The sequence below is a fragment of the Procambarus clarkii genome, chromosome 35 (genome assembly GCF_040958095.1).
Source record: "Procambarus clarkii isolate CNS0578487 chromosome 35, FALCON_Pclarkii_2.0, whole genome shotgun sequence".
Taxonomy (NCBI): Eukaryota; Metazoa; Arthropoda; class Malacostraca; order Decapoda; family Cambaridae; genus Procambarus; species Procambarus clarkii.
Genome location: NC_091184.1, coordinates 11,775,371 through 11,794,488, shown reverse-complemented (window position 1 = coordinate 11,794,488; position 19,118 = coordinate 11,775,371). Strand labels below are relative to the sequence as shown.

At 42.0% G+C, this 19,118-nt stretch overlaps 1 long non-coding RNA gene across 1 annotated transcript; it reads left to right on the top strand.

The window, feature by feature from the left end:
* Positions 1–634: 634 nt before the first annotated feature.
* Positions 635–1,820, top strand: LOC123749050 (uncharacterized). Its single transcript, XR_006771844.2, has 3 exons — positions 635–1,075; positions 1,204–1,332; positions 1,712–1,820. It is a non-coding gene; the product is annotated as an uncharacterized lncRNA (long non-coding RNA).
* The last annotated feature ends 17,298 nt before the right edge of the window (positions 1,821–19,118 follow it).

The following is a 19,118-nucleotide window of genomic DNA, read 5'->3' as shown; positions in this document are numbered from 1 at the left end:
TCGGGGACAGAGGACAGAAAATGTGGGCAAGGGGACAAAGTGAGGGACAGGGGGACAAAGATGGACAGTGGGACAGGAGGAAAGGGGGGGAGATGTATGAGGGGGAATGTTTGCGAGAGATGGAGAAGGGGTATTTAGAACGGTAAGTTAGAGAGGGGACAACTAAGGCGCATCATTGAAAAGCAAAGCAAATGAGCATCATTGCAGTAGCAGGAGCCACGCACATCTTCAGCCTGCGTTGTTGAGACATTGTCAATTAAGCGGTGTCCAATAGCAGTATCTTCGGTATTTAAGCGATACCTTAAGGTGGCGTTATAATTGTTTGGCCGAAAAAATTCGGCCAAACACGAAAAATTTATAAAAATACTACAACGTTCTGGCAACACCGTGGTGCAAACCGTTTAATGTTATGATAATAAATAACGTAATTAGAGCAAATTTTCCAGCCGCAATTGCCCGAAATCTGGTCCTCGCGGCTCGGGTGCGCCGTAGGGTGATGCGTCATACGTTGTAAGCGTCTAGTATTTCGCAATAGAGTGGAGAATATCTTGTTATGCATATACAAATTATAAACACACTCGCTGGCAACTGTCTTCTGTGAGAGGGAGGGGCTATAATCCGATTACTCTGGTTTAGTCACCCTCTCAGTGTCTGTGCCGGCGGTCGTATGCCTGACGCGCTCGCACAGATCGTATTTTCTTGCATATACTGCACAATGGATATAGTATCGGACAAGAAGAAAGCTCTAAAGGCAAGAGCTCTACGCGTTAGCCAAGTAAAGAAGGAGCGTAAAGCCACACTGAGGCAAAACAAGAGTTCCCTTGAGTGAAGAGAGAGGGCAGCCTCCCGCCCCCACAACACACTACCTCGCCTCACACCCAGGCACCCACACCTCCTGTGGCACCTGCCACACCTCTGTGGCACCTGCCACACCTCCTGCTGCACCTGCCACACCACCTGCGGCACCTGCCACACCACCTGCGGCACCTGCCACTCAAGATCTTAGACCTGCAACTCAAGACGTTCTCCCTCTTGATGTTGCAAGATGTTGCATATTTCAGACCAATTATATTAGGTTAGTATGTATTATGTTTTATATCTTGATACTACATCATAAATAATTGTAAATATAAAGCTGCTGTCTTTTTTTTTATTTTTTTTTATTTTTTTTTTTAATAATTTTTTTTTTTTTTTTTTTATCAGGCGATCTTCATGGAACTTACACACCTTACTGAAGGAATGCCAATCTACAAGGGTGGTAATTTTGATTGAAATTGATAGTTCATCAACCTCAGCCAAAGGTGGCTGAACTTTGACCTTCATTTTTTACAGGTAACTAATTTGCAACTATATGGTTGAATAACTTTTTTATTTATTATTCAATTTACATGGAACTTGCACATTATATGTAGAGTCTGTGCCTCTAAAACCCAAGTTATATATTTCCCCTAAGATCATTTATTGATTTTATATATATTTATAAACATCATTTTGTTGCATAATTTTTTGGGTGAACTTTGAAAATTTGTATTATTGCACTAAATAGGTTTGGGATAATAATGCCACTAGACAACCTTTATTATATAGTATTGTGATAGCTGAGTATCATAGAAATAATATCAGTTGATATTTGTATTTGTTATATCAACTTTAAAACATGTAAAAAAATGGTTAAAAAAAGTTTTTTTTTTTTTTCTCCCTCTCTATTTAGGCTGCGATGCTGAAACTTGGACCACTTGCAGCCCTCTTCACGTGTAACACGTCAATAAATTTTCATTGCACTAGAACAACTTTTATGAACCCTAACTATCGCCCCTTAATCAAACTAGAAATGCTCTGCAAATCAAGGGGCCCAGAATGTGGAATGACCTTCCCAACCATGTTAAAGACTGTACCTCTCTCAACCAGTTTAAGATAAAAACTAAACACTACCTAATAAATTCCCTGTAACCTACCTCACTCCTCTATTGTCAACCCATGTCTTATTTTCTTTTTTTTTAATCAACACTGTTTGTCAACCTGTTGTATTTGTACTGCTTTTTCAGTCATGTTCCCCCTTTTTTTTTTTTATCTTTATTTGTATTTGTTCTCAACACTTTTTATTCTTTATGCTCAATTAGTATTAAGTTCTAGATATTAATGTTTTTCTTGCCCGAAACGCATTGCGTAATAGTGGCTTTAGGCATTGTATGTACTAGCTCTATCTATATATCAATCCATTAATGTAACATCACTTGTATGTATATACCTTACCTGAATAAACATCTGTAAGACACATGGTGGTGATGTACCATGGGAGAGTGTGCCTGTAAGACACATGGTGGTGATGTGCCATGGGAGTGTGTGCCTGTAAGACACATGGTGGTGATGTACCTTGGGAGAGTGTGCCTGTAAGACACATGGTGGTGATGTACCATGGGAGAGTGTGCCTGTAAGACACATGGTGGTGATGTACCATGGGAGAGTGTGCCTGTAAGACACATGGTGGTGATGTACCATGGGAGAGTGTGCCTGTAAGACACATGGTGGTGATGTACCATGGGAGAGTGTGCCAGTAAGACACATGGTGGTGATGTACCTTGGGAGAGTGTGCCTGTAAGACACATCGTGGTGATGTACCATGGGAGAGAGAGCCTGTAAGACACATGGTGGTGATGTACCATGGGAGAGTGTGCCTGTAAGACACATGGTGGTGATGTACCATGGGAGAGTGTGCCTGTAAGACACATAGTGGTGATGTACCATGGGAGAGTGTGCCTGTAAGACACATGGTGGTGATGTATCATGGGAGAGAGAGCCTGTAAGACACATAGTGGTGATGTACCATGGGAGAGTGTGCCTGTAAGACACATGGTGGTGATGTATCATGGGAGAGAGAGCCTGTAAGACACATAAACATTCACCCATAACGCTATGCGTGCTATTGGCTGTACAAGAATGTAAGAACCCTTGTATACAAAAATAATAAATAGAATACAGTAATATATCATAATATATTACTGTATTTTATCATAATTTTGTAAAATATCATAATTCCTATTGTTTAGCTTTCTAAGTTTTCTCAACCATTACATGGGTTACTGTGTGCAGGTGTTTAACATTAGGGGGGGGGGCAGGGTTCATGCAGGCTTCACATACAGCTGTAATTAGGTCAGTTTCAGTCTCATCTGTTCTGCACCTCGCAGTGTTCTACAATGTTAAAGATTTTTCTTTTAAACCATTTCATATATTAATGGGCCCCGGAGACATCATCTATAACTTTTGTTACTCCTCTGCATGATCCTTTTTTTCTAATTTCACCCAAAAAATCATAAAACTTTTTCCTTGAAAGATTATCGACTACTTTTGATCTCACAATATTATCTTTCTCTTTCTTAATCCTCTTTCTTGATGATATTGAGCCCTGGTGCCACACCTGAGCTGGGGCCACCAACCGTCTCTGGGGCCCCCTGCTTCTTTCCGCAGATTATGCCAAAAGGTTTAGGGCCTGCTGCCTCTTTCCGTAGGTCGTGCCAAAACGTCCGCAGTACCCTGCATCTTTTTGTGGGTTATGCCAAAAGGTCTGGGACACCCTGCATATTTCCGTAGGTTATGTCAAATGGTCTGGAGCACCCAGCAACTTCCCATAGAGTTTTTCAAAAGATCTGGAGCACCCTTCATCTTTCTGTAGGTTATGCCAAGAGGTAGATCTATTTTGAAATTCCCTAACATGATTATTCCAACCTGGCATACTACTTCTTTTATTGGTTATAAGATAAATACTCTCTTCCCCTGCCCTATCTAGCACTGAAACGACTGATGTGAAAAAGTCCTTGAGATTGTTCTGATGCAAATTGCACTGAATAATATTGCAAGCAATTGCATCACTTATGATTTGAGTATTGGTTAAGCAGGCATTTAAACTTATCCAGGTCAGCAAGAGTGGCCTTCCTACGTTTAGGTGTGTTCTAGGGAGGTTTATGTTATCTTTGGCAGCAGCAACTTGTGAGTGAGGTATATTGGAGGTGGCCATGGCAGGATGATACCAGGACAGGTTGTCATCACTGACAGCCTTATACTTAAAGGTGTGACCAGTTATATCATCAATAAGAAAATGATCAATATGAGACCTTCCATTCCTATTTCATGACATAAAGCTATAGTTAATATTAAATTAATTATTAATAGCAGGATTATGTCAATTTTCAGCATTCATTAATGCATTAAACAAATTTAAGTATACATCTTAGCGGGTAAAATCAGTGTTAAAAATCACCTACCACCCATGAGTTCAGCATTATTATATAAATTAATTTATATATTTCTGATTATACATTTCCATACTCGTCTGCACAGTTGATATTGCTTGTGAAACCATGCATACATACACATAATCAAATACTGCTGAGCATTTTTCAGGCCCCTGACAACTGAGTGGACAGCACATCGGATTCATAGTCCTGAGGTTCCGGGTTTGATCCTTGGTGGAGACGGAAACAAATGGGCAGAGTTTCTTTCATCCTGATGCGTCTGTTAACCTAGCACTAAATATGTACCTGAGAGATAGACAGCTGCTACAGGCTGCTTCTTTGGGATTGTGTAACAAAAAGGCGGCCTGGTCGAGGACCGGGCCGTGGGGGATGATAAGCCCCGAAATCATCTCCAGATAACTATAGGACAAGTATAGCAGGAGTGAGCCCTGATACAATATTGACAACCTCAACTTTACATTGCATATTGTTATGCCCAGGATAGCAGCAGCACCATAGGGTCTTCCAGGACCTGACCAGTCAATAGACATGTCAATACTGGCAGTGGAAAAAGAACTATCAATAAATTTGAAGTGGTTTTGATATTCATAAGATGTAAGCCAGTGTTCTTGCAAGATAAGAATATTTTGCACATACCAAAATGCTTTTAACGTTCATATATTCAGGGTTTGTTATTTCTCTAATTACCTTAATAACCGGGAATTATAACTTTACAAATACTGAAGCATTGTCATGGGGGTAAATAAACCATATTACGTGAAGATCATTTATGTGCTAATTAAAACAACACTTATAGTAAGAGGACAGTAAATTGGAATGTTGAGACAATTGTCAAGTAATAATAATATAATAATTAACAGGTTTTAAGAGCCATCTATTGCACATTATTCTATCTATAAATAATCTGAACTAATAATAGAGCCTAAATAAATAATAATTAAACATCATTCACATCCATCAAGAGGGCATTTCAAATGCCCTCTTGGGGACTGTAAGCCCCAAAAAACCCAGTATATAGGCAAGACAACAACATCTCTTTCTAGGCGTTTAACGATGCATAAGCAACAGGGCTCCATTAAGGAACATATAATCTCTTCCCACAACCAAACCATCGCCAGAGAAATCCTAGTAAACAACACAGAAATCATCGATAGATACAGCGATAGCAGGCGGCTTGACGTTTGCGAGGCACTACACATTAAGAAGTCAACACCAGCAATCAACAGCCAATTATTGCACAACTATATTCTACCCACCTCAAGACTCCGCTCCAATATAGAAGCATCAAGAAATATGGACCAACAGGCTTTCTACAAACACTTCTATTCAATACCCATTGTTTCGTGTTCTGTCTTGTGTTGATGAAATTAATACCCTATTAATGCCACCCCTTGTTCTGTCTTGTGTTGATGAAATTAATACCCTATTAATGCCACCTCTTGTTCTGTCTTGTGTTGATTAATGCCACATCACCCCTTCCACCTCACTCAAATGTAGATATAAAATCGGAGATGCGTAAGTTCTATTCAGTTGTGTATTTGTAAACTAAAGTCTTTGAAAATGTAATAAGTTTTACGAAACGCGCTCGTGTCGCGTCAGACTAGAAATAAAAATGAATTTTGGAGAATTGATTTTTTATTTACCTCCAACAGTGAAAAGAAATGTACGAAAGATTGAGAAAATTCGTGTTAGAATTATTAATCTTACTTTTTCGGTCATATTTAATAATATATATATATATATATATATATATATATATATATATATATATATATATAATTTATATATCGAATTGCTAGATTCGTATATATATAAAACTGCCCAATTCAAGATAATGTAATTAACATATTTATGCTATTTTCATATATATGAGTTTTATAATTGCCATTCTCAGGATAATATAACTGCCAGATTCAGGTTAATATAATTGACAGTCAGGCTTTGATACTGTAAGCCATACCTACCTTTTACTTAAACTTAATCATTACAGAATCTGAGGCCTTCCTGATAACTATATTCTATCATATCTTAATGATAGACACCAATATGTAGCCATTAATGACATAACCCCCCCCCCCCACATCTCTACTGTAACCGTAGGAGTGCCACAGGGCAGCATCTTAGAACCTCTCCTATTGCTTATATACATCAATGATTTACCAAATGTCTCTAACATCCTTAAACCAATACTATTTGCTGGCGATACTACCTCCATCTATTCAAACTCTAATGCATCACACAATAAGTAATATTGTAAACAACAAATTGAAACAAACTGGATGTGGTTGGATGTCAACCAACAAACTAAATATAGAGAATATAGAGAACACTCACATACAGTACACAGGCAAAGTCTCAAACTGTTGGTATATTCTCAAAAATCACATATTATATTCCCCACTCTTCTGTCCTTTCACTATACTATTCCCTAAGCTATTCCTGTTTAACATAATGATAATGCTAAAGATGATAATGTTTTTTGAGAAACATACATAGAAAATGGGTTACACGCACAATGTTGGATGTCTAGATAAAGCAAGAATATACTATGCCTAAAGCCACTAATATGCACAGTGTTTCAGACATGCTGTGGATAAACACTTAAAATTAATTGTTAAAAATAATTGAGATGAAAAGCAAATGTTGAACAAAAGTAGAAAAATAAAAAGAATGACAATAATTACATGTTGAACGGAACAGCAAAACTGCAACAGAACAGCCGATGGTAATTTTAACTAAATAAACATGGTAACTTTTTTTGTTTACTTGGCATATAGCAGTATTACAAGTTCAGTCATTATTCATTATTGTTTAATAATAGCAAGACATAGGTTGACAATCAGTAGGTAAGGTAGGTTACATGGCATTTATTAGGTAGTACTTAGTTTCTCTCTTAAACTGGTTGAGAGAGGGACAGTCTTTGATGTTATTGGGAAGAACATTTTACATTTTGGGACTCTTGATTTGTGGAATATTTCCACTTTGGCTAAGTCGCACTCTTGGAATATCAAATAAATATTTGTTTCTAGTGTGGATTTAAAAGATTCTGTTACAGCCCCCTACCATGTATTTAAATACAGGTTTATCATTGTAGTTCAGTGTTTCATAATATATATATATAATGTCGTACCTAGTAGCCAGAACGCACTTCTGAGCCTACTATGCAAGGCCTAATTTGCCTAATAAGCCAAGTTTTCATGAATTAATTGTTTTTCGACTACCTAACCTAACTTTTTCGACTACCTAACCAAACCTAACCTATAAAGATAGGTTAGGTTAGGTTAGGTAGGGTTGGTTAGGTTCGGTCATATATCTACGTTAATTTTAACTCCAATAAAAAAAATGACCTCATACATAATGAAATGGGTAGCTTTATCATTTCATAAGAAAAAAATTAGAGAAAATATATTAATTCAGGAAAAACTTGGCTTATTAGGCAAATCGGGCCTTGCATAGTAGGCAGAGAAGTGCGTTCTGGCTACTAGGTACGACATATATATATATATATATATATATATATATATATATATATATATATATATATATATATATATATATATATATATATATATATATGTGTGTGTATATCACGAAAATAAACACGTGATTAAGAATGTGACAATGTCAGACCACGGAGGAAAATGAAACAGGAATTTCTTTAAGTACTTTCGTATATTAAATACATCTTCAGAAGGAATCAATTTACTTCCTTCTGACAATGTATTTAATATACGAAAGTACTTAAGGAAATTCCTGTTTCATTTTCCTCCGTGGTCTGACATTGTCATATATATATATATATATATATATATATATATATATATATATATATATATATATATATATATATATATATATATATAGTGCACTTGATAGGGTGTGAAGTGACTTAGACTTAATATCTAAAATATTCAATGATTTAGATTTAAGAAAGGGGGGAGGGCAGAATGCTGTCTGTGGCTTCAGTTTGTTATTGTTCTAATTGATGATTTGTCTTGAGTAATTAGAGATCATAGATAATTTAGGGAGAACCCCAGGCAATGATACCAAAATTGTGATAAGGACAGACGAGAGGCCAATAAAGCTTAACCAAGGTAGAGGGTGACGTACATAATATCTGATTTAGAAAAGAATGCCATGTGATTTTATAATATTTTTTAGCTATAATTTGTATGTGACACTGGTATTTCAGCTTTTTATCAATGAGAACATCATGGAATTTACCATCTACTTTATTACCAATCTGGATATTGCCAATTCTTAGGATTGGAGAAAATGAGGGTTGTGTAAACAGCCAATAAAACTGGCTTGAGGTATTGAGAGGTATTCGGAATGTCATTAATGTAGATGAGAAAGAGTACGCAAGTAATTATCAAAAGAGGGCACCAAGCCCGGAAGGCTACGAAGCACCATCAACTGTGTGGGATATAAAAAAATGGTATATATCACTAAGGATGCCAATTCGAAAACAAAAGTGCATAAGGCAGACAATATGAAAGGTATCTGATTCATCGAGGATTCTATTGAGGAACAAGTGACCACGAGGGACAGTCAGGAAACAAGACACACATACCTCCTGGAAGTCTGGACATTCAACAAGGATATGCACGACCGTAAGAGGGACAATGCAGTTTGGAAAATAAAGAGAAGGGCGGCGCTCCATTAAGTGCCTATGAATTAAACATTTGTGGCTAATACGTAATCTCATATGGCTAATACGTAATCAGAGTCATTTCTCACCACCAACTGTGGCGATGGGAGGAGGGCCATGGGGACACACTACCTTCAAGAGTATGCAGTTTGTCACGAGTAACAGACGACCAACAATCCTGCCAATGGGTAAGGATGGAGGAATGAATAACTGGGTAGAAGTCAGAATAAGGAACACCTTTAAGGGAGATGGGGCAAGTGCAGATAGCCTCCTTAGTGACAGAGTCCGCACGCTCATTTAAGGACACAAATATGGCTGGGAAACTGGCAAAATTCCACTGTCCTAAATCTGTTGGAGATAAGAAACAGCCAATGTTGAATTTCGACTACAACCGAATGAACTGGATTAAAGGGCTCCAGAGCCATGAGGGCACTGTGAGAGTCAACTACAACAATAAAGGAAAATTGACAGCAAGAAAGCTGTTGACAAAGAGCATACAAAATAGCACAAAGTTCTGCTGTGGAGATGCTAGTCTCTGGATGCAGGCGACACATAGGTGTGGTCAGGAAAAACAAAAGAGTAGGCTACACCATCTGCAGACTTTGACCCCATCTGTGAAGACGGAAATGGAGCGGAAGTGTGAAGAAAAGTGTGCAAGGAAAAGTACGACATAAGCGAGAGTGAGGAGGGTGTTGTAGGGACTGTGCAATGTAGCAAAGACAATAGCGATCATGGCGATCCTGTAGATACAGTATGCCTGTTTCATCATACCAGCTTAGGGTAGGAGTCAAACGCAAGGCACCAGAGCTGAGGTATAACCCATTATGATGCAGAGCATCAAGACAGCATAGAGTAGGAGAGGCAGACGAGTAAGCAAGACAACCATACTTGAGTTTAGACAGCACGAAGGTGGAGCGTGCTCGTATCAGCTCCCAAGGAAGTATAACTTACCTTAAGTAAATTAAGGACCTTAGAGCATCCAACTCAGAGGTTAGAGATATGGAGAGACCAAAACAAACGAGTTTCAAAGATTAACTCCATAAGTTTAGCAAAATCTTTGCACAAAAGGGGATTACCATAAAGCGACAAAGGGGGATGAAGAACGACCTTCTTCCGAGTAAAAGTCATCGCACAAGTTTTAGTTGTAGAGAACTTGATGCCATGATTGGTGTCCCAGGATGACACGGCATCAATCGCAAGTTGAAGTCGCCGTTGAAGGAAAGGCAAGTCATCACCTTGACAACAATGGGTAAAATTGTCAACATAGAGAGCTGATGAGATTCCAGAGGGAAGGGAGTAAAGAAGACCACTGAGGGCAACCAGGAATATTAGTAAGTGCTCAGAACACTACTGTGAGGTACACCTTCATATTGCCGTAAAGAGGCAGAATGGTACAAACCATCACTAAAGGAACAATTAGAGCAGAAACTTCGTAGGAAGAGGAGGAGATTACCACGAATGGAGTTGGGACAAAATATGGTATCTCCAGGTGGTGTCATATGCCTTTTCCAGGTCAAAAAAAGGACAGCAACAACAGAGGTCTTTGCAGCAAAAGCAGTACATATACAGACCATGTTCACCAAGACATCAGTCATGACACTTGTAAAAGCCAAATTGAGAAGGTAGGAGGTGGCGATAGTGTTCCAAGAACATCATAAGGACATTGAACATACGTTCAAAGAGTTTGCAGACGCAACTCGTGAGGGCAATGGGGCAGATGTCCTTAGCAGCTGTCCCTGGAGACCCTGGTTTTTGAATAGGAAAAACCACCACCTGAAGCCAGTTCTCAGGGACAAATGATGACTGCCAGATATGGTTAAACAGATTCAGTATATACTGAAACCATGCATTGAGAGAGGTGACATTCATTAGGAGATGTTTCGCTTTCTGAGCCCGCTGCCATAGAACCGCAGAGAGTCAGGGCAGACTGGTGTTTGGAGAGAGAGATCATTATAGAGAAGCTGGAGATGCATGCTAAAATCTATAGGACAAGATTCATGAAGGTGCTTACGAATAAGGAAAGATGAAGGAAGACTAGAACTGGAGCCACCAGTCGAAAGAGGGGAACACAGTTCGGTGGCGACTGACACAGGATCCGCCACAATAGAACCATGGAAGTGAAGGACTGGTGAGACATCTGGAACAAACTTACCCGCAATCTTATAGGTTTTCTTCCAGATCTGGGGCAGAGGAATATCAGACGTAATGGTAGAGACAAAAGATTTCCAACTCTCAAGTTTAACCGTACGGACCGCAGTCACCTTATAAAACAAAAGAAAACAGCTGTCTGTCAGCATCTGTCTTTCTTCCAGGCTGCACTCTTACAGAGGACAGTCGAAACACCCAGCATTCCACCTGGGAACGCACTTCCGCATGCCCCTGGAGGTAGAGCAAGGAATAGAGTGGATGGCAGCATCTAATATGGTGTGATGAAAAAGGAGTAGGGCTCGATGGTTAGGCAGATAGGAGAGGTCAGAAAGAGTAGCATGTAGAGTGAATAGATTCCAGTCAGCCTTGGCAAACTGCCACCTAGAGAAGGAGAGAGAAGGGTGAAAAAAGAAAAAGGTGACAAGGATGGGGAAATGGTCACTGTTATGGCGGTCACGAAGAACCCGAAACGTGAAATCTAAATAAAGGGAAGACGAAAAAGAGGATGGTGGTGATGAAGAACAGGAACTACAGGAGGGGTAAAAGTCAAAGCACGACAAGAGGCGAGAGGAAGGATGTTGCAAGGACCGCGCAAGATATCAAAGACAGTGGCGATCACGGTGATCCTGGAAAGATAGGAAGGCAGTATCAACATACAAGCTGAGGGTGGGAGTCGAACGAAAGGCACCAGAACTGAGGCGCAACCCAGTACGGTGCAAAGCATCACGACGACGAAGAGTAGGAGACGAGTAAGCAGGGCAACCATAATCGAGTTTAGACAGGACGAGAGACGAATGTAAAGAGAGGAGTGTGCGGCTATCAGCTCCCCAAGAAGTATGGGACAAAACCTTAAGGATGGTAAGGGTCTTGGAGCATTCAACTCGGAGGTAAGAGATATGAGGCGACCAAGACAAACGAGTGTCAAAGATTAACCCCAAAAGCTTAGTGGACTCCCTGAACACAAGGGGATGACCATAAAGCAAAAGAGGGACAAAGAATGACATGCTTCTGAGTAAAAGTCATAGCACAAGTCTTAGACATAGAGAACTTGAAGCCATGATCAGTTGCCCAAGATGACATGGCATCAATCACAAGTTGAAGCCACCGTTGAAGGAGAGGCGAATCATCATCCCGACAGCAAAGGGCAAGATCGTTGACATAGAGAGCGAAGAAAACGCCAGAAGGGAGGAAAAAAGACCATTGAGGGCAACTAGAAAAAGAGTAGTGCTCAGAACACTACCTTGGGGTACACCCTCATATTGCCTAAAAGGGACAGAGAGAGTGGCACTAAGCCTAACTCGAAAGAAACGAGAGATAAAGCTTTGGAGGAAGAGAGGGAGATTACCACGAAGGCAAGATGAATGAAGTTGTGACAGAATATGATATCTCCAGGTGGTGTCGTAAGCCTTTTCCAGGTCAAAGAAGACGGCAACAACAGAGGTCTTCGCAGCAACAGCAGTACAAATATAGACCTCTAAGTTTGCCAGGATATGTTGTGCTGCGGCACTTGTGAAAACCAAATTAAGAAGGGGAGAGGCGGTGAGTGTTCTAAAAACCACATCAGACAAACGTTAACCATACGTTCAAAAGAGTTTGCAGACAACTCATGAGGGCAATAGGGTGGAAGTCCTTAGGGAATGTCCTGAGAGACCCTGGAAACATAACAGGGAGGACAATGGCATCAAGCCAGTCCTCAGGTACTGAAGATGACTCTCAGACCCGATTATACAGACTCAGTAAATACCGAGACATGCACAGAGGGAGATGGTGAAGCATCTCATAATGAATGCCATCGGAACCCACTGCCATAGAACCACAGAGGGACCGGGCAGACTTAAGTTCAGAGAGAAGGGATCGTTATAGGGAAGGCTGAGATGAGTGCAGAAATCTAAAGGACGAGATTCAAGAACAGGCTTACGAAGAAGGAAAGATTAAGGAAGATGAGAACCAGAGCTAACAAACGAAAAGTGGGAACCCAGTTTGGTCGCAACGTGCAAGGGGTCCACCACAAGAGTACCACGGAGGTGGAGGACCGGCGAGACCTCAGAAGCAAACTTACCCACTATCTTGCGGATACCCCTCCAGATCTGCGGCAGAGTATTTTCGGACGTAATAGTGGAAACATAAAACCTCCAACACTCACGTTTACCTGTACAGATGGTCCTACGGACCACTGAACTCGCCTTCCAAAACAAAAGACAAAAATCAGCCATCTGCCGGCGGCGGTGTCTCTTCCAGGCTGCACACTTATAGCAGACAGCCCAAGCACAGTCCACATTCCACCAGGGAACGCACTTCCATGTTTCCTGAGAGGTAGAGCGAGGAAAAGAGTGGAGGGCAGCATCGAAGACGGTGTCATGAAAAAGGAGGAGGGCACGAGTGAGAAGCAAAATGGAGAGGTCGGAGAGAGTAGCACAGAGGGTAAATTGATGCCAGTCAGCCTCGGCAAACCGCCACCTAGGGAAGGAGAGGAGAGGGTGAAAAGAAAAAAGGTAACAAGGATAGGGAAATGGTCACTGCCATGGAAGTCATCAAGAAACCGAAATGTGAAATTCAAGTAAAGAGACGACAAGCAAAGAAAAAAATCAAGACAGGAAAGGGTGCAGTCCAAGAGTCCAAATGAGTGGGCTCATCAGAATTCAGAAGAGACAGGGAAGAAGAGAGGACAAACGGTTCGAGAAGGCGACCCCGGGTGTTTGTCAGAACATCACCCCAGAGGGTATGTCGACAACTGAAATCACCCAGCAGGAGCACAGACTCTGGCAATGAGTCCACTAGGTGTTTAAGATCGGGAAGAGAAAGCGGCACATTTGGGGGGAGATAAATGGAACAAACTGTGTACCATTTACGCACAAATACACGGGCAACAGAACATTGGAGAGGTGATGGAAAAAGTAAGGGGATGAAGGGAACATCAGAACAAATCAAAAGCAAAAAAGTTATTGGCCCCAGCAAAATCTGAAGGGGGGGAGGCAGGGGGAGAGAAAGGAATAATCACGGAAGCGACCAGGATGAGCACCAAGCATCGGCTCCTGGAGACAGACACAAAGGAGTGAAAACTGTGAAATCAAAAGTTGGAATTCATGAAAATTAGCGTAATATCCATGAATATTCCATTGAAGAATAGACATCGACAAAAAGAGAAGGGACAGGAACAGAGAACAATGAAGAAAAAAGGTTAAAAAGGAACACAGCATGTCAAAGAAGTGCAGGATCAGGATCAGGGTCAGCGAAGTCAGGGATAGTGGGCATGGGTAAACTGAGTAAAGATGGAGGGAAGGGAGTGGGAGGACAGACCACAGCCAGATGAGCAGGGTCCAGAGGAGGAGGCAACCGAGAGGGACTGTCAAGGACAGCAGGAGGGGCAGAAACCGGGGAGCACACCTCAGCAAGGGCAGGAACTGAGAGCATAGCGGGGGCCAAAGAAACCTCCAAAGCAGGAACAGGGGGCTCGACCACCGAAATGGGAGAGGTGGAGCGATAGAGTCAGAGGTAGGGGGGTGAGGATGAAAGTGAAGCTTTCTTACCAGCCGGGGAGGAGGAAGGAGATAAGCCAGGCTTTTGCTTCTGACTCAGAGAGGCAGGTGTTCCAGCAGCAACGTACTGGGCAACAGACTCAAACGCCTCAACAGAAGAAGAACGAGAGCAAACAACACGATGATCGCTAGGAGAAGGACATCAGCCCAGACAGACAGGCGGCATGAAAAGCTAAGAGACAGAGGAGAAGGATGGGAAGGAGGATCAAAGGGAGTTGAGAAAGAAGACACAGGAGACATGACAGACTGGGTAGAAAGAAGGGGAATCCCAGACAGAGAACCAGGAGGGGGGACCCTTTGGGACAGAATGTAAAGGAACAGGGGAGCAGGCAGTGGGCGTATCTGGGTCTAAGGCCTGGAAACTGTTGTGAGACTGAGTAAGGTGGGAAGGACAAGGAGAGGAAGAGCGCAACACGTGAGCGTAAGAAACCCCAGCGAAAAGGGAAGAAGGGGGATGGTGAACTTGGCGCCTCCCCTCAGGAAAAGACAAACGTTCCCAGTGCTTCAAGTTGAGGACAGCTGCCTCATGTTTGTAATGGATACACGCGCGAGAGAAGGTAGGGTGGGCATCACCATATTTGAGGCAGCGAGCCTGGGGAGAAGTGCACTCCAACTTAAAGTGACCTTCGTTCCCACACATAGGGCAGAGAGAAAATACTGGAGCATTTGAGGGCACCATGTCCGAACTTCCAGCATTTATTACAAAGCCAAGAAGAGGGTATGTACTCCTGAATGGAGCATCTGGCACCAGCAAGAATAACAGAGGGCGGAAGTGTCCAACCATCAAAGGTAATTTTCACAAGCCGAAGGGACAGACGGCGACGGCCACGAGGGGGTCGTGAACGTGTAAACCTGGAGAACAGAATGGTCTTGAGCCTCGAGGACATGTTTAATATCCTCGTGGCAGTCCTTGAGGTTCCTAATACCGGTTGTAACATGGTGTGGGAGGAGAACAGTGCCAACACTGGCACTTAACTGAGCATTCTTGGAGACCCGAACAGGGGGGTCACCTCAATGTAGGACAAAGGCGCCAAGTGGACAGCTGCATCCCAAGAAGAAGCAGCAACAACATGCGTACCGAGATGGGTGGGGTTAAAAGTAACAGAGGCATCTACTGAATCAACAAGGTGCCTATGGAGGGAGAAATTGTCAGGAGTAGAATCTAAATGATGGAGGTCAAAGTACTTAGTCCACGTAGCAAGATCAAACAAGGCATGGTATGAATTGGTATGGGAAGGAAGCATGCGAGAGCAGCCATGGCGGGGACGGTGGTGAGAACCCTCTAGAGAGAGAGAGGGGGGTCATAAGGTGCAGTAGTCACAATGAGAGATGGAGTCGTACTAGGGGACGAGGTAGTCACCACAGGGGGCTTGGGGCTCAACCCAACCACAGAAGAGGAAGGGGAGCGGGGGAGTAGTCCAGTCTGGGCCCAATGTAGCGGGGGCTACAGAGCCCAGTCTTCCTGCACAGTCCGACTCAGGGGCCTGGTCACCCACCCCCCATGAGCCTGGGAAAGAGAAGTCGTTTCATTATCCATGCAGCAGTCTTTCTAAAAGTTTGGGGCCTGGAACCAAAGGATACCACCTACCAGGGCAGCCAGGGAGGCCGAGCGTGGGTCAGTGCAGGAAGGGTGCATCGTCCCCAGCGGTGCCTCCCCCCCTTTTTAACAAGGAGTCCTACTGCATAGTTCATTCTCCCACACTGGTGCAAAGACCCCACTCCCCCTATTGCCCCAGCCTGGACACCCAGCCATCCACTCAGGGCTACCCCTCCAGCGGGCAGTCCGATGGCTCACAAGCCCCCTACGTGGTGCCTATCTGCATGTACAACACACAAAGAGGGGACAGGAGAGGGGGCAAAGGCAACCCTCACTAGTCCCAGGGTGGTGTACATGAGCCCCTCACCATGACAAGGTGACACCACAGAGGGAAGAGGCGAGAAGAGCAGATGTACTCCTGAATACAGCATCTGGCACCAAGAGTTACGGAAGACGGAAAGGACCTATCAAAAGTGATTTTCATTACACAAAGAGACTGGCCATGACGACCACGAGGGAGAGCGAGTAACATATTAATATGGAGGATAGAATGGCCTTGGGCCTCAAGGACATGTTTATTATGGTAGTCTTTAAGTTCCTTATCACCAGTCGCTACATGGTATGGGAGAATAACTGTGCCAATCCTGGCATTTATTTAACCAGGCATTTTTTTATATTCGAACCGGTGTCTCCCCAATGCAGGACAACGAGGCTAAGTGGACAGCTGCTTCCCGAGGAGCTGCAACAACACGTGTACCAGTATGGGTGGGGTTAAAAGTGACAAAGGTATCCACCAAATCAACTAGAGTAGGAGTAATTAGGTCAAGTGGAGGAGTAGGTCTGTATATTAAAGAGGAGCTGGAATGCACAGAGCTCCTGAACTTGACCAATGAGGTGGTAGAGGTACTTGGAATCAAGGTAGAGAATATAAATCTAATTATTATTCTAATATACAAACTGCCAGATGCAACAGTTCAGGAATTCACTGAGCAGATCCACAAAATAGAAAATAGCCTTGGTAACCTAGCAAACCCAGTACCAGATATTATCTTCCTTGGAGACTTCAATCTACCCAGTTTACAATGGAGAATAGTAAACAGTAATACTATAGCATGAAATCAACCTGGAAATAACCAATCACAGGTCAGAGAACTACTGAGATTCTGTGACAAATTCTCGCTCAGTCAGCAGATTACAGAACCGACTAGGAATGAGAACACGCTGGACCTCATATTCACGAACAATATCATTGCTCATTGAAGTGGAAACTAACATTAATAACGGTAGTAGGCCCAAGAGAAACAACAAGCGAGAAGGGCTATTCAACAAATTAAATTTTAATAATAAAAGGATAGACTCGGAGAAAATAAACAAGGAGCTTACAACATTCAATGGGAAAATGTTTAAGTAATAAAAATCCTACACAAGGTCCAACGTAGAAAGAGAACACAGACGACATTACAGAAGAAGAAAAAAGTTAACAGAAGTGCTGAAGCAGGCACGACTTTCCATACAAAGAAGGAATAATTTAAACAGGGAGATTGAAGAAATCGAACAGACTGAAGCATTCATATCAACTTGACGAAAGGCAACTAAAACAGAAAGCAATTCAAAAAATAAAGAAATACCCAAAATATTTCTTCACATATGCTAAATCAAAAGCAAAAACCACTGCCAGTATTGGACCTATTCGTACTAGTGAAGGTTCATACACTGAGGATGACAAAGAAATTAGTGAAATCCTAAAAAAGCAATATGAGGACATGTTTAGCACCCCGATACACAGCATGAAAGTGGAAGATCCAGACAACTTCTTTATGTGTGATATACAAACCCCTGTAAATATAATTGATATCAACACGAGCGTGGCAGGTTTTGAAAGAGAAATTGACAATATGCCCATGCACTCAGCCCCGGTTCAGACTCATGAATTCAATATTTATAATGAAATTCAAAGTGCCAGTAGCACAGGCACTCAGTATAGTGTGGAGAAAGAGCTTGGACACGGAGGAGATACCAGATGCGCTTAAAGCAGCAGACATAGCCCCTCCACACAAGGGAGGTAGCAAAGCATTGGCAAAGAATTATAGACCAGTTGCACTTACGTCCCACATAATAAAATTACTGTATTTGAGAGAGTGATCAGGAGTCAGGTCACTAGTTTCATGGAGACCAATGACCTCCACAATCCAGGCCAACATGGATTTAGAGCAGGAAGATCATGCCTCTCACAGATACTTGACCATTACGACAAAATCACTGAGGCATTAGAAGAAAAACAGAGTTCAGATGTCGTGTACACAGATTCGCAAAGGCATTTGATAAATGTGACCATGAAGTAATAGCACACAAAATGAGGTCAATGGGAATAACTGGTAAAGTAGGACGCTGGATACTCAGTTTTCTGTCGAACAGACTAGAGAGAGTAACAGTTAACCATATAAAATCGAGTCCAAGAGCAGTTAAAAGCTGCAGTACCTCAAGGTAGTCCTTGCACCATTGCTTTTCCTTATTCTCATATCAGATATAGACTCAAATACAAGGCACAGCTTTGTAACATCCTTTGCAGATGACACAAAAATCAGCATGAAAATTACCTCTGCTGAAAATATTGAAAAACTACAAGCAGATATTAATAAAGTTTTCAACTGGGCTACAGAAAATAACGTGATGTTTAACAGCGATAAATTCCAGGTACTAAAATACAGTAAAATTGAGAACCTTAAACTTAATACAGGGTACAAAACACAATCTAATTTGCCCATAGTAGGAAAGAAACATATAAAGGATTTGGGAATAATGATGTCTGATGACCTAAATTTTAGGGAGCATAACCAAGCAAATATTGCGGCAGCCAGGAAAATGATAGGATAGATTACGAGAACTTTCAAATCCAGGGATCCCATCACAATGGTTGTACTCTTCAAATCACTTGTGCTGTCCCATCTTGAGTACTGCTCAGTACTCACTTCCCCATTTAGAGCAGGAGAGATTGC